General features: G+C 38.1%; 1 pseudogene across 1 annotated transcript; it reads right to left on the bottom strand.

Moving 5' to 3' along the window:
* Positions 1–6,798: 6,798 nt before the first annotated feature.
* LOC103343998 (disease resistance protein RUN1-like) lies at positions 6,799–13,958 on the bottom strand (annotated as a pseudogene). Its single transcript, XR_016126787.1, has 6 exons — positions 12,883–13,958; positions 9,351–10,454; positions 8,965–9,264; positions 7,991–8,839; positions 7,292–7,856; positions 6,799–7,185 (listed from the first exon to the last, which is right to left on the bottom strand). The product of XR_016126787.1 is annotated as a disease resistance protein RUN1-like (transcript).
* Positions 13,959–15,102: the final 1,144 nt, after the last annotated feature.

Genomic DNA, 15,102 nt, shown 5'->3' with positions numbered 1-15,102 from the left:
TATCTCCCAACTGGCAGCATGCACAATGTAACAACATGTAATGCACCTAAACGGCCTCTGGCCTTCAACTATTTCGGAACCAACTACCAACAAAGTTCTCAAGCCACAATATACCTTAAACCCTGCAAAATATAAATTCACTCTCACTTAAGAATGCTTAAAGCAATCCGCAACGTCTAACTTTCCAAACTATCCAATGCTCGAGGTTTTAACCTCCAATCACCATCACAAATAGTTTAGGGCATCAGCCTAAACCGTGTAACAATCCAAAAAGGATTTCAAACCTAACTGAACCACAATCACTTAGTCCAACGGACAAACCTCGTTTCAACCTCGTTTCAGAACCAAAGACAAGGTCAGCACTGCTCAACAAGGTGCCTAACTAAACCTAACCCACGGGTGCACCTAGGCGCTATCCCAGGCTGCCTACGTACCCTACTAAGGGATCAAGCCACACGTAGCTCTTTCACTAAAACCCTTTACTAAGGGATCACAACTCACCAATCACAAACCTTAATTTATCTCCCAAATACCCACAAAATCTCCCTATACGTCGGAACATCCAAAGTCATGTATGGGGCATGTCCGCACGCCAGATAATCCTACGATATGTGGGACCTCATCATCATATCACCATAACTCCCCATATGCCGGTACTACTACAACGCAGCATATGGGGTCTGTTAACACGCCGGCTACTCCTACGACACGTACGACCTCAACACAATATCACAATAGCTCCCCAAATGCCGGTACTACTACCAACGCCGCATATGGGGTCTGTCAACACGCCGGCTACTCATACGACACGTGCGACCTCAATACAATATCACAATAGCTCCCCATATGCTGGTACTACTACCAACGCCGCATATGGGGTCCAACACGCCGACTACTCCTACGAGACGTGCGATCTCAATACAATATCACAATAGCTCCCCATATCCCGGTACTACTACCAACGCCGCATATGGGGTCCGGCAACACGCCGGCTACTTCTACGACACATGCGACCTCACAAGTATCACATATCTCCCCATACGACGGGGACATCCACAGCCACGTATGGGGTCTATCAATACGCCGGCTACTCCTACGACATGTGCGACCTCACAAGCATAGGACGGTACTTATACAAGGTAATCAATATCCGAGGAGGTACATAGGGTAGTGCGTATAGCACTTCAAACTAACATTCTAAAACTCTTTTTATACTCTTTTTATATCCACATAAATATATATATATATATATATATAAAAATTCTACTATTGTACCAACCTTAACCAATATAGCATACGATAAAATCCCCCATTTAAAGTCATCGTTTAAAATCCTAAACCCAAAATATCCACAATTATTCAACTAACGATCAAGACCTGTCTCTACGGACATTCTAATCTTCCTAGGAAGGTAACACTACCTAGGAAGTCTCACGGCCAACCCAGGGTCAAACTACCCAACCCTGGGTCAAACGTACCCGCGGGGCCCACGACCTCCACATTCCAATCCGATAGTTCCTATGAGTTCTACAAGGTCTAGGGCACATGTCCTACAAGTTTGGTCCAGATCGGACGGTCGGATCGCTCATGATCGGACGGTTATTAAAACCCTAACCCTAGGGTTGGCATTTCCGGAGTATCCGGGACTCCGTTTTACGATCCGTCGAATTCTACACGATCCTATGAATACCTAGATCGACATATATTATATTGGAGTCAATCCAACGGTCCGAACCTATTGAACCCAACTAACCCACAATATGTGTAATCCGTTCGGGGTTCAAATGTCAACTGAATTGGGATCCGAAAGAACCCCCACGCTCATGAAGACCAGGAGATTACATTGGGACACAATGCCCTCTTTCTACAATGCCCACACGCCGCCACACGCACCAGCAGCGCGTAGGTGTCCAAAGCGATTTTGCATTACCGGAAAACTTCCAAATTGAGAGCCACCCTTCCAGCTACAGCTACAACTCGATGAGTTAAGCAACTTATTCAACTGTGGCAACGTCTAATTCGAATGGCAAGTGGCCGGAATTTCAACCCGAAATCCGTCCAAAACCTAGGTTTCAAAATCGTGATCCTAGACTAGAAATCAATCCAATCCTACATAACAGGCAGCTAGATCTCAGAAAATAGGTGCGAAACCATACTGTTTCACCGAATTTGGGCAAAGTGGAGGCGGCGGCGCAACGATAGGTAAAACCCGGTTCAAACCAATGAAACCGCCGGGATTCAAGGTTTCAACAGGAAATGGGTGCGACATGACCGTGACGCTTGAGCCGGTTCGAACGCGTGATCGTCTCACGTCCTACTATGGCGGACTACGTGAATCGAAGAGAGAGAAAGAGACGGAATCGGGAGAGAGAGAGAGAGAGAGAGAGAGATAGAGATAGAGCTGAGGGCATTTCTGACTTTTATAAAAAATCCCATTTCGAAATATTTACAATTATGCCACTGAGGGTATTTTGATTGTATCTCTCTTGTTACAGCTCCGATTCGAGCCCACTACGTGTCTACGGACTCATCTCACTGTGCTCTACGCAACGATACAGTCGATTCCCAAATTCCTTCCCGGTCAAAAAGTCAACTTTAAACCTAATAAAGTATTCTAGGGGCAAAATGGTCCTTTTATATGAATAAATTAATATTCACCAATTTATTTAGGACCGGGTCGTTACAAAGAACCTTGTGTTTCACCAGAAAACCAAACACATTGATCAAGGTACCATTTTATTAAAGATGCTTTGCAAGAAGGAATTGTGGATTTGATCTATTGTCCTACGAATGAGCAGCTAGCAGATATCTTTACAAAGGCTTTGGCCAAGGATCGGTTCAGCTATCTTAGAGAGAAGCTTGGTGTGAAATCAGCTCACAACTTAAAGGGGAGTGTTGAAATGTAAGTAGTGAGCTGATAGGAAATGGAATTAAGCCTGGTTAGCTAATGGTGTATTCACTTAGTCAATAAAAATGACAGGTGTTAGGCTTTAGTAGTAAAAGGCTTATAAGCCACGTGTAACGTTTTTATTAAGCAGTTATAGATGAAGGGCTGAGATACAAAGTGATGTAATTGTATCCAGCTATTCATTCTAACGGACATATAGCTCACAGAGAGCTTGCTCATTTTGTAAGAGCTGTGAAATGGAAAATACACACACGATTTGATTCTCTCTGTATTCTCTTTGCTATCTTCACTATTCTTCACAAAACACTAACAATGGCACACCACCACCGCATGGACTGAATATATATATATATTGAAAAGCCATTTAAAAAAAAAAGGGGGGGGTTGCTTCTTGTTCTTTAAATTCTAATTATCAAAGTTAGATTATCATGTAAGGGACAATCCACTGGAAAAAAGAAAAAGCAAACTTGATGCATCATTGCAAATTCGTCTTCTGGATCTAACTATATTCAAACCAAAATTCAGCTTTAGTTAATATCATGGTTATGACAGAGAGATAGGGTATGGGTGGTGTCTGGAGTCGAAGCCTGTTGAAAATTCATCCTAGAGTAGCTCCGCCGACTGGAACACTTAGAGGAGCTCTGGTGGCGTGAGCTTGAATAGCATTTAGAAAATTACAAACAACAATGATTCGAAGGTCCAAAAAGTAAAGAAGTAAACCATTGTAAACTATATGTAATGAATCATGGATGCCCACCATAGTATACCTACCATACGACTCACCCTCCCAATAACTCACTATATTGTATTCCAAATGCCTATAAATAGGCACTCAATGGAGATGAATAGATGAAGCTTTAGAAGAGCAATTCTATGGTTTTTCTCTTCCTCTAAATTTTCCGAATTTTATAACATAAACAAAGTTAAGAAATAAGAAAGAACTAAAAGAATGATTTTGAATAAGAATTGGTAACAATCAACCATAGCAGTGCTCAACAAGTGGTGGACTCCTTTTACAATTTAATATAACAAACCCTACACAGATGCTCAAAAGTGTCGCTCTCATGATGTAAAATGGAAAATTCGACTGAATAAATTGGGTTGGTTAACTTAATCCAAATAAGTACGTGAGTTTTACCATCAGTTACAGAAAAGCTATCTTAGGAGCTCTCTGTACAATTTCAACTCCAATTATACTCTCTAATTTAGAATAATAAATGCTTTGAATCTTTTTTAATTCAATTTTTAATTTTACAATAAATATTTATATTCCAATCATGAATATTGCCATGCCTCATAGCTAATAATTTGAATTTATCTTACTATGCAATTTGAAAGGAATTAATTGTAAGTTTAATTATTATTCAATTGATGTTCTATGTTTTCTTTTTTGAAAGAGTTTTTTCCTACGTCAAAATTTTCAACGTGTTCTCACAAAAAAAATAAAATAATAATAATAACAAAAAAAGGTGTTTGTGTTTAGGCATATTAGCCAACGAGGTTTAGTCCAATAATAAATGGCTTTTACTGTTACAGTTGTTCGGATCCATTTTTTTTGAGTTTCACTATGATGTAATTATCATTGGCTTTCTATTAATGAAATCTGATTCCGAGCAACAACAAAAAGAGAAACAACCTTGATTGGTGGTTTTGTTGGGGGTCTCTCAAACTATAGGTTTGTTTAGTGAGGGCATAGTTTTGGATTATTGTCTACAAGTAATTAGCATAGGTGCCCGCACGATGACGCGACTGTTAAAACTATTTAATGTATATATATAAAAATTGTAAAAATATATAGGAAACACAATATTATTTGCATACATGTGAAAGTTGAAGTTATAAAAGATACATCAATAACATGTTATGTAGGTGAAGTAGTGTTTAAAAAACTAGTACAACTATGGTAATACACTAAGATATACACTGATGGTGGCAGAACTTCTCTCTTCACTGGTTCTTGGTTTTTCATCGATGTCTTCAGAAAGGGTATTTTTCTTTTGTTGGCTTGGCTGCATAGGTGTTTTTTCTTCTTTCTTCTCATATGCAGATATTTTCACATCTCTATTACAAAACCAAGACAACATAACCACAACGGTCGCGGTCACCAATTTCCAACTCAATGCCAATTTCGACATTACTCAAGGATTGACGAATGTTCCGACTAAAAAGACTGAACCACGAAGATGATAATATAAAATAGACGAACACTTTGTTTCGCCTGAATGAAAAATGAGGGTTATACTCCTGTGTTCTTCCTCAAATCAAATAAGGAATAACATGAGTGCTCTCTCTTCAGTGTTATTGCTCTTCCTCAATCAAAGCTAACAAAAAAATTGGTCTCCTAATTGAACAAACCGAATAACTGGATTGGAGGGGACGTCTGCTTTCGACTAGACGTTTTGGAAGGAGGAGAGAGAAGAAGGCCTTATTCTAATACAACACTTACACTTACAATTGCCTTTCATGCAACCGTTAGATTAGATCCAACGGTATTCTCATGTAATGTTCTCATATAGGTGTTCTCACTAGATAACCGCCCTTTATTATTATGGGCCAATAACTAATTGGGCTGGCGTGTAGAATTTAGACCCAAACAGTTAATGAAATTATTATTATTTATAATTAAAAAAAAAGTAGGAATGAAATTACCCATGAGCTTGATTTTGCAAGACCATCCCTGTCAGATCTGCAACCTCTGCAAGTCCCTCCCTCCATGCCTTCACCTTCTTCAGCGGTTGAGTTTTTTGGTGTCTAGCAAATGCCTTTGCAAGACTTCCTGTCTGCTTCCTGACATGGGATGGATCCACATCGTAGAAGACAGGCAAAACGACATGGCTAGCTGAGATCTTCCTCTTGCGTTCAAGGATCATGACGAGCTCGTCAAGCCACCACATGCGGACGAAGCGTAGTCTTTCGAAAATACAATATCAGTAGTTCGTGAGTGTTTGATTGCTTTCGAAAATACAAATGCACTTACAAATAAATTATTTTTGGTAAAAGCACGCGAAATCAAGATGACTGTTTCGAGTGAGTAGAGGTTTTTCGCTGGTTTTAAGGTAAACAATTAGCGACACTGACAAGTTATTGTCCTTTGTTAATGACTAACGTTCACTTTCCAACGACTAGTTGTTCACTTTCTTTGTTTTCCCAAATAAAAGAGAAAAATACAATAAGACTTGGAAGATTCTGTCTTTTATGAAGATATATGGTCATTTTAGAAGTGTCAATCATTTGGTGTCTCTATCTAGCGTGAATGAAGTACATTCACTATTGTACTGTAATTTGGTGTTTCTAGTACCATCACAAAGATGGATAATATAAAGACAATGGGCTTTGAATATTCTCTATCTTTTTGGGTTATTTTCAAAAATGTTGTTTAAGATTTACAAAATTATCACCTTTAGTCCATAAGGTTTCTTTTTTCTATCATGATAGTCCTTCAAATTAACACCCAACATCAATTTGGCCCTTACCATTTGATTTTGCAAAAAATCTATTAGATTATTGACATGGCACACCGCATGGACTACACAAAATATATAATATATATATATATATATATATTGAAAAGCAATTTTTTTAAAAATAAAAAATAAAAAATCGGGGGGTCTTCAGGTTCTTTAAATTTTAATGATCAAAGTTAGATTATCATATAAGGGACAATCCATTGGAGAAAAAAAAACAAAAAAAGAAAAAAAAAGAAAAGCAAACTTGATGCATCATTGCAAATTCGTCTTCTTCTCGATCTTACTATTCAAAGCAAAATTCAGCTTTAGTTAAATGATGGTTATGACAGCGAGATGCGGTGTGGGTGTCGTGTTGGGGTCGGCATGAACTTGAATAGCGTTTAGAAAATATTACAATCAACAATGATTGGAAGGTCCAAAAAGTTAAAGAAATAATAGAAAGGATTTGAATAAGAATTTGGAAAAATTAACCACAGCAGATGCTCAAAAGTGTCGCTCTCATGGTTCCCATGTTCGATATAAGAGTCGATTATTACAACATGTAAAATGGAAAAATCGACTGAATACATTGGCTGAAAACAACTCAACCGGGCTGTGATCAAGTAGGAAAACTTCATCCATCCACAGCTTTTAGACTGTCCCTTCTTTCTGTGAGAGAGTAAAGAAGAGCGAGTGATATGAGAAGTGTGAGAAAGAAGCAAGCGGCGGTGATGAGCACTTTCCAGCCACGGAGGAGGCCTCTGGAGTTAATATTTCCGGCTGTCATGGCTGCTGCAATTGTTTGCTCATCCTGTTTCTCTTCTTCTTTGTCTGGAAAACATAGAAAAGAAATTAGAGGAATTGAAATGATTATGGACTAACCTGTGAACAATGAATGGTGGAGTAAAATGATCAAATGCGTCAACAAACAAGATACCTGTCGTATCTTCTTCATCAGAGTCCCCAAGGATCTTACTGAACCAAATCGGATCTTGCATGGATGCATTTCTGCGTGAGAGCAAGTGTACTCCTGGCACTCCTGGCACTCCTGGCAGATGAAGACCAATGGTTTGGTGTTGGGTACTTTGCACCGGTTTCACGAGCTGGATGCCAAACTCCTTTACCTGAAGCCAAGGTTCCATAATTACAGAAACAACCAGTTTATCGCCGACATCTACGTGAACCTCCTCCTCCAACTTCCAATGGCTTAACCATATCATGTCATCTCCCTCAGCTGGAATGCCGCAGTGTGATGGGGCATAGATTAACTTGATATCCTTACTCTTATTTGTGACTCTAGTAATCATTGGCCCGGGTAAAGCCCAAGGAGAATCATTGGCACATTTTGTATAGACACTAAAGACCTTCAAGCCTCCAATTCTGTGATTATCAAGTGAAGGAACAGTAAAAGATAATGAGGACCCTTTAGTTTTATGGATGAATTGGCCTGGAACCTCATTCCCAGCAAAAAATGTGCTGAATATACCACGCTCGTACAGTCCCTAATGTATAATATATGCCATGGAAATCACAATATTAATTAGTCAACTTTTATAATCATGAGAGAGAGAGAGAGAGAGAGAGAGAGAGAGAGAGAGAGAGCGAGCGACAGAGAGAGAGAGAGAGAGAGGGGTACCTGGACAGGACTCCATTCAGCAACAATTTGAGAATTGTATGGTTTTCGAATCCAAATTGGCGCCATGGATTCCAAGTTGCACAAGCCCAAAAGGTTGATCATGTCTACATCAACTCTTCCAATGGGTTCTAACTTGTAGTTATACTCCCACTCAACTAGTTTGTGGTTGTCATAGCCACTGGTAATGTGATATTGGAACCCAGAGGATTTATATGTTATTTTTTTCAATGATACACAACATTCCAGATCCAGATGATGTACTTTTGGTAACCCCACAAGCGATTCGAGATTTGCACAGCGGGAAAAAGAGAGATCAATGAGCCCCTCTAAACCTCCTACGCAATTTGGTAGACTACAAATTGGATTGTTCGCTAGATTTAGTCTTCGCAATGAGGATAGATTACTAAAATCCCTAGGAAAGACACCATCTAAAAGACTGCACCCCTCAAGACTTAAGTCTACTAAAGAGGATGGTAAACAACTCAAGATAGATAAACTTCTTCCCGGCCAGAATTCACCTAATGGTATTCTATCTATCCCGAGGACTTTCAGAGCCATGTTCCTCAACATCTCAATTGATAACAGATTAAGATTTGTGCAACCAGATACAATAAGTGTTTCAAGTGACTTTAGCATTACGATATTCTTTGGAAGCATCTTAAGATTTTTGCAGTTCCTCAAACTCAAGTAAACAAGTCTCTCTAGGCTTCCAATGGATTCATTGACACCAATCAGGCTTTCACAATCTACAAGAACCAATTTCTCAAGATTGGGGCAACATGAGAAGTCAGTAGTATTAGTAAGGCTATGAGAGTGGCTGAGATCAAGGATCTTCAATAACGGAAGACGCTGTGGGATAGAAAGTGTACAGGAGAAAACAATGTGGAGTTAGATGTTATAGATATATAATTTGTTATCAAAAGAAAATCCTAATGTAAAGGGAAAGAATTTGAAAAGTGAAGAGTTTAACGTACTTTTGTTCCTTCACAGATTTGTCTCAAGCCACTGCATTGCATTTCAAGAACAATTAGGCTCCCCAAAGGAAAATCAAAGGGTATAGAATCCAAAGAAAATTTTAGCCAACACATCCATCTTATTCCTGTACAAAATTCTGCATAACATCCGTCGAGTTGTACGTGACTAAGATGGAGTAGTTTCAGTTCTGGCATCCTTGCAAATGCGTTGGTTTCAATGACTTCCTCATTTGAGTTTATGAGACTCTGTGTAGGAAGCATATGCATGTCCAGGACAAGACCTTCAATTTTTCGTGTACCCTATAGAAGAAAGGGGAAAAACATTATTTTGGAAAGTATTTACAAGAAGAAAATTTAAATATGCTTACATAAAACACATGTTTTACATTCTTTTTTGTCAGGATTTCGAAGGAATCCTGATGACGCCATACTCTACTACGCTTGCAAAGCTTCTCTGATTCTAGACGAACAATTTCTCTTCCCATTCCACGAATCAAGTCATGCATCTGCACCCTGTCATATTCATCAATTGTCACCAAACACCTATGGATGAGATATTCAATAGTGACAAGTGTATGGAAATCACATCCATCTAGTATTGTAACAATGCAATCTTTGTCCTTTCCAATAAAGAAACAAGCAATGTGGAGGAATAATTTTTTGTCATGGTCATCTTCCAAAGAATCGTAGCTTACTCTTAGTTTCCTTATTATTTCACCATTTGGAATATCTTCTAACTTCTTCAGTGCACTTTTCCATATATATATACTTTTCCGAAATAGAGAAGAACCTAAAACTTTAAGAGCTAACGGAAGTCCTCCGCAATGGTCCACTAGCTTTTTTGAATATTCTGTGTAATCTTCAAGCGGATGGTCCTGGCCAAAAGCGTGCCAACTTAAGAGCTCCAAAGATTCTATATGATCCAAAGTTTTAACAGCATGCACCTCAGTAATAAATTGATGAGCCTCTAACAATCCTCGATGCCTAGTTGTTACGATGATTTTACTTCCTGGACAAAATCGATCTTTCATCAGATGTACTGCATTTAATTGGTCCACATGATCTACATCATCGAGAACAAGGAGAACCCGTTTAGAACTTATGGCTTTTTCAATCTCAGTTATTCCTTGACTAACACCGTGTATTTTCACTTCTGTCCCATTCAAAATATCAGAAAGAAGTTGCGTTTGTATTTGAACTAAGCCATTGGGTTGCCGTGAAATTTCTTTGATGCTTTCAAGGAAGCTGCTTCCTTCGAATTTTGGAAGTTTGTGTTATAAACATGCTTTGCAATGGTTGTCTTCCCTATTCCACTTATCCCATATATTACAAGTATGCCAACATCATCAGTTGATCCATGCTGTAACCATAAGTTGATATTTTGCACTCGAGATTGCATTCCAATCATGTTGCGGTCAACATTTAAGGGTGTGCGACTCAGTTTTTCTCCGATTACCTTAACTATTTTCTTGATAAACTTTGCCTCGTACCTAAAGATTGCAGTCAAAATGAAAGAGAATTCAAACACATGTAATTTTTATACAGTAGAATTATAAAATACCATGGAAATAAGATCAGAAAGTTATACGTGCATGAAAGAACAAATTTAAATATAGTACAGAATCTACCAAATTTTATCCGGTAGTGTGTGCACTATAGTTGTGAATGGGATCAACTGACTAGGTGTAAAAGCTGGGCGGGGATCCACTGTCCCGAAATTTGATGTCCTCAAATGTCGCTTCTTTATTTGCTTTGTACATGTCCTTTTACTTGATTTCAAATCTAACAGCGTTAACTCTAATTTAAAACTAAAATGAAAACTAAAAATTAAACAACACTGCTGCCAAGACACGCCAACAACTTAAGGCAAGACAACCACCCCAACCCTATCGCTCATAAATCGCTTCAAAGTTGCTATGACTGTGTTAGGTTAGCTTTTTTGCTACTTCGTTTTTTGGCTTCCTTGAACAACATTGTATTTGCAAAAGTAAAACCATTAAGCTCCAGTTTAGTCTATAGACTAGGTTGATGAAGGCTACTATGTCTGAGAAAAATCAAGCCTCAATGCTAATCAAACTCAAAGGTAAAATCATGCGTTGCATATATATTGAGACATGTCGTCAACATGATGACCATACATGTTACTGTAAACTCATTTAAAATTCTCACGTGAGACTCATACTTGGCTAGCTATAGGTTTTCTGTTTAACGAATTTTGTCTTATTGCTCCAATCATTAGCCGCCAACTGCATTTATATATGACCTAGTTTTTTGGGCTAAAAAAGGAGCTTTGGCATTGAGTAGCCGGCACTTTTGCTACAGAGGAATTTGAGAGCTTCTTCTTCTCTGCTTCTCTCACTGTGTAAGGTCTGTATTTTTCCAAAAATAAGATTTTCAAAATTTTCTTTGGTCTTTTGAAATCTCCATCTAGAGTATAGGTTACACCATATCATTCTAGCTAGACCATATTCTTTATTGATTTCTTTAAGAGGATGGTTTCTTGAAGAAATTGACATTTTTCTTTTTCAAAATCTATAGTTCATTCATTGATTCTATCTTGAACTGAGTTGCACTGCCATAAGGCAAAGAAGCTGATGGACTAGCTGTCATTTCCATGAAGAACATGTTGGAGAAGAATGTTGCACATTGAGGTAGTGCTCATTTCCTAACTAGATCTAGGTTTGCTTAAGCTTCTGATTATCTATTCTATAACAATCTTCTAGACTTAGTGGATTGCTTGATCAGAGCAACAACTCCTAGTTTTTTCCAATGGTGGGTTTCTAAGTGAACATGTTTTTTGGTGTAATGCTTGTGATTTCATAACTTGTCATACTTTGTTTACTATCTCTGATATGTTGATGGATGTTCACACACTTTTTACCCTAGTTGTTTCTAGAACAAAGGATGCCTAGATTGACGAGTCCTTATAAGTTCTTAGGTTGTCACTTAGTCATTTGCTAGGCTTGCAGGGGTTTGTGAATTGACTGATGAATTGATATGTATGGTGTTGTGTGTTCTTACATCTATGACTTGTTATTGTCTAGCCATACCTTTGCTAGGATTACTTTGTTGTCTGATCTATGTGTAACTTGGTTTAAGTTTAATTTTACCCTTCTCACCAAAGTATCAATTTCAAACTGAAAATTTGTGGGAAACATAAAGAGTTAAGTTTAGTGGCATGTCTAATGAAACAACCTGAAATCATATGAGTGGATTTCAATTGAATCAGATCATCTCATCGGTTTTAGATCCCATGTCATCTTCACCACCTGCAATACATCCTCTCTCCAAGTGAATTAAGTTTCTTTGGTGAAATGAGATTAATGGAACTCAAATCAAGGTGAGACGATCAACATGCATAAAAATCTCATTACCTGGAGCGAAGACCAAATAAAATAGAAAGAGCTTTTCTTAAATTTTTTAAATCAAATCAAGGAGATGATGTTATTGTGGCCGATTGGTTGAGGGGGTAGCTGTCGACACTTAGGTAGGCAGGGTGGCTGTTGGATTTGAGTGTTTTTTCCTTTATTCAAAGTTAACACTGTTAGATTTAGAGTTAAGTTAATGGATACGTGTCAAGCAAATAGAGAATAGAGGGATACCAAATTCCAAATTTGGGGACAGTGGATCCTCTCCCGTAAAAGCTAACTGAAGATCTATCCTGCTCTAGATGAGGGGTAAACTTCTGAAGCTAAAGCTCAACTAAACATAAACACAAACCCTTAAAAACTTAGATCAAGCAACTTAGATAGCAAGTAAAAGAACACTCGCTTAAAAAGGGTGACATTTAAAACAATTAATTGCAGAAAAGCGAAAACTCATTACCATCGATAAAACATCTAATTAATAAATAAAAATTTGTGGAGATCGCTTGAGATTTGAAAACACCTATTTTTAGTATAGTAGGAACGAAATTACCCATGAGCTTGATTTTGCAAGACCATCCCTGCCAGATCTGCAACCTTTGCAAGTGCATCCCTCCATTCCTTCACCTTCTCCAGCGGTTGAGTTTTTTCGTGTCTAGCAAATGCCTTTGCAAGACTTCCTGTCTGCTTCCTTACATGGGATGGATCCACGTCGTAGAAAACAGGTAAAACGACATGGTCATCTGAGGTCCTCTTGTGTTCAAGGATCACCACAAGCTCGTCGAGGCACCATCTGGATGACGCATAGTCTTTCGAAAACACAATAACAGAACTTCGAGAGTTTTTGATTGCTTTCTCCAGTTCGGGCTTAATCTCTTCTCCTCTCTCAAGCTCATCGTCGTCTCGGAAAGTGTGAAATCGGGAGTTGACCAAGGCTGTGTAGAGGTGGTCAGTGAAAGTCTTGCGAGTGTCTTCGCCTCTGAAACTCAGGAACACGTGATAAAGACAAAGTCGACGAGCATTAGAAGAGGAGGTTTGCTGAGCTGCTCTCACAAGTGCCATGGCTGAAGTGTGGTGAAGAAACAAACTCTCTGAGAGTAGATTTTACATGTAAGGTTTTATTTCCGGTATTGTCTGAATACATGAACTTAAAAAGCAAGCACGTGAACTGAAGATACCTTTTTTCTAAAAGGATACACTAAGATCGAGTGAGTCAAGGGAGCATGCTGCGGTATTTCGCTTGTTTCAAGGTAAACAAAGCTAATTGGTGGCGACAGTGACAAGTTGTTGTCCTTTCTTAATGACTCTTTCTTTGTTTTCCCAAATAAAAGAGAAAAATAATACAATAGGACTTTATGCATTCACTAATATTGGATTCGATTGGATAGTCCTTACATTTAAAGCATGTAAGTGGCATGTTGTCTGCTTGTTGCCTAATTATTTACCTCATGAAAAAAGTTGGCCGCTCAAGGGACTGGGCAAGTGTATAAACTATTATTATATTATTTACTTTATCTTTTGTATTTATTATTATATTTTATAGAAAGTAAATAAGAGAATGTATATGATATTTTATTATAAAAATAAAGTAGGATCCAATATGTATATATTCACTTTGAAGTAGGCAATATTGAAAGCTTTTTCCTCCGGAGTAACGCAAATGAAGTTTGCCTATTCTTTTGCCTCTTCCTTTTGAGATGCTTGGAAGAAATGAAATTTTTGTTTATTTACCAAATTGAAGGCAAAAGATAAATTACTCTCATAAATAAAACTTGTAAATAATCCCTCTTAATCCCTCAACATGGAAGATTTATCGAATACTACTCACCAAACACAAGATTCTGTCGTCAATTGGGTTTGCCTCAGTGGTGAGCCGCGCCCAACACCCACACCCCTAAAAACCAACCCCAGTTGTAGTTGAGCCCCTCACCCTCCCATAATGAAGTAATAGTTGTATCTTAAATAAAAAACATAAGATTCTGTCTTTTATAAAAATATGGCCATTTTAAAACTGACAATAATTTGGTGACTCTATCTAGCAAGCACACATGTACTGTCAGTAATTTGGTGTCTCTACCATCACAACATCACTGTTGGAGACGGATAATATAAAAAAGACTGAATATAATATTGCCCACAAGTGTTATATATGGACTATCCTCATATCAGATGCTCATAAGTTAACCAATAAGAGTGGATTATTACATGTAAAAAGGAAAAATCGACTGAATTGGGTTGGCTAACTTATGAGCTAATGCAAATCGGGAATTGACCAAGGCTGTGTAGAGGTGTTCAGTGGAAGTCTTGTGAGTGTCTTCACCTTTGAAACTCAGGAACATGTACATGACAGTGTTCACTTTCTTTATTTTCCAAAATAAAGGAGACAAATAGTGACAGGACTCGACCCAAATTCCACTATGAAATTCGAGCCGAACCCTGTGGGTGTCCGACACTGGCTAATGCTGAGCACAAAAACTAAATTGCCCTTTTAATTGAAATTAAATGAAATTAAGTGCGACTTCTACCGAAAATTCGTGAGTCTCCTCTGTAAACTGAACATTTCCCAAAAACATTCCACATCAAACAAGCATATTTATTTATATAACTCAATCATTCAGCATGCCTTCAATTATAACCAAATAAATTAAGCATCGTAATATTCTGGTCTCAGGTAGCAATAACTCAAATAAATCAATCTGCTAACAAAATCATCTCAACTTTCAGTGCAAGGATAATCTCAAACATTCTCACTCGTGGCTGCACCTTGTAACTA

This window comes from Prunus mume, linkage group LG5 (genome assembly GCF_029339155.1).
Source record: "Prunus mume cultivar Tortuosa linkage group LG5, ASM2933915v1, whole genome shotgun sequence".
NCBI classification, from domain to species: Eukaryota; Viridiplantae; Streptophyta; class Magnoliopsida; order Rosales; family Rosaceae; genus Prunus; species Prunus mume.
The sequence above is the reverse complement of the archived record's forward strand: the minus strand, read 5'-3'. Positions and strand labels throughout refer to the sequence as shown.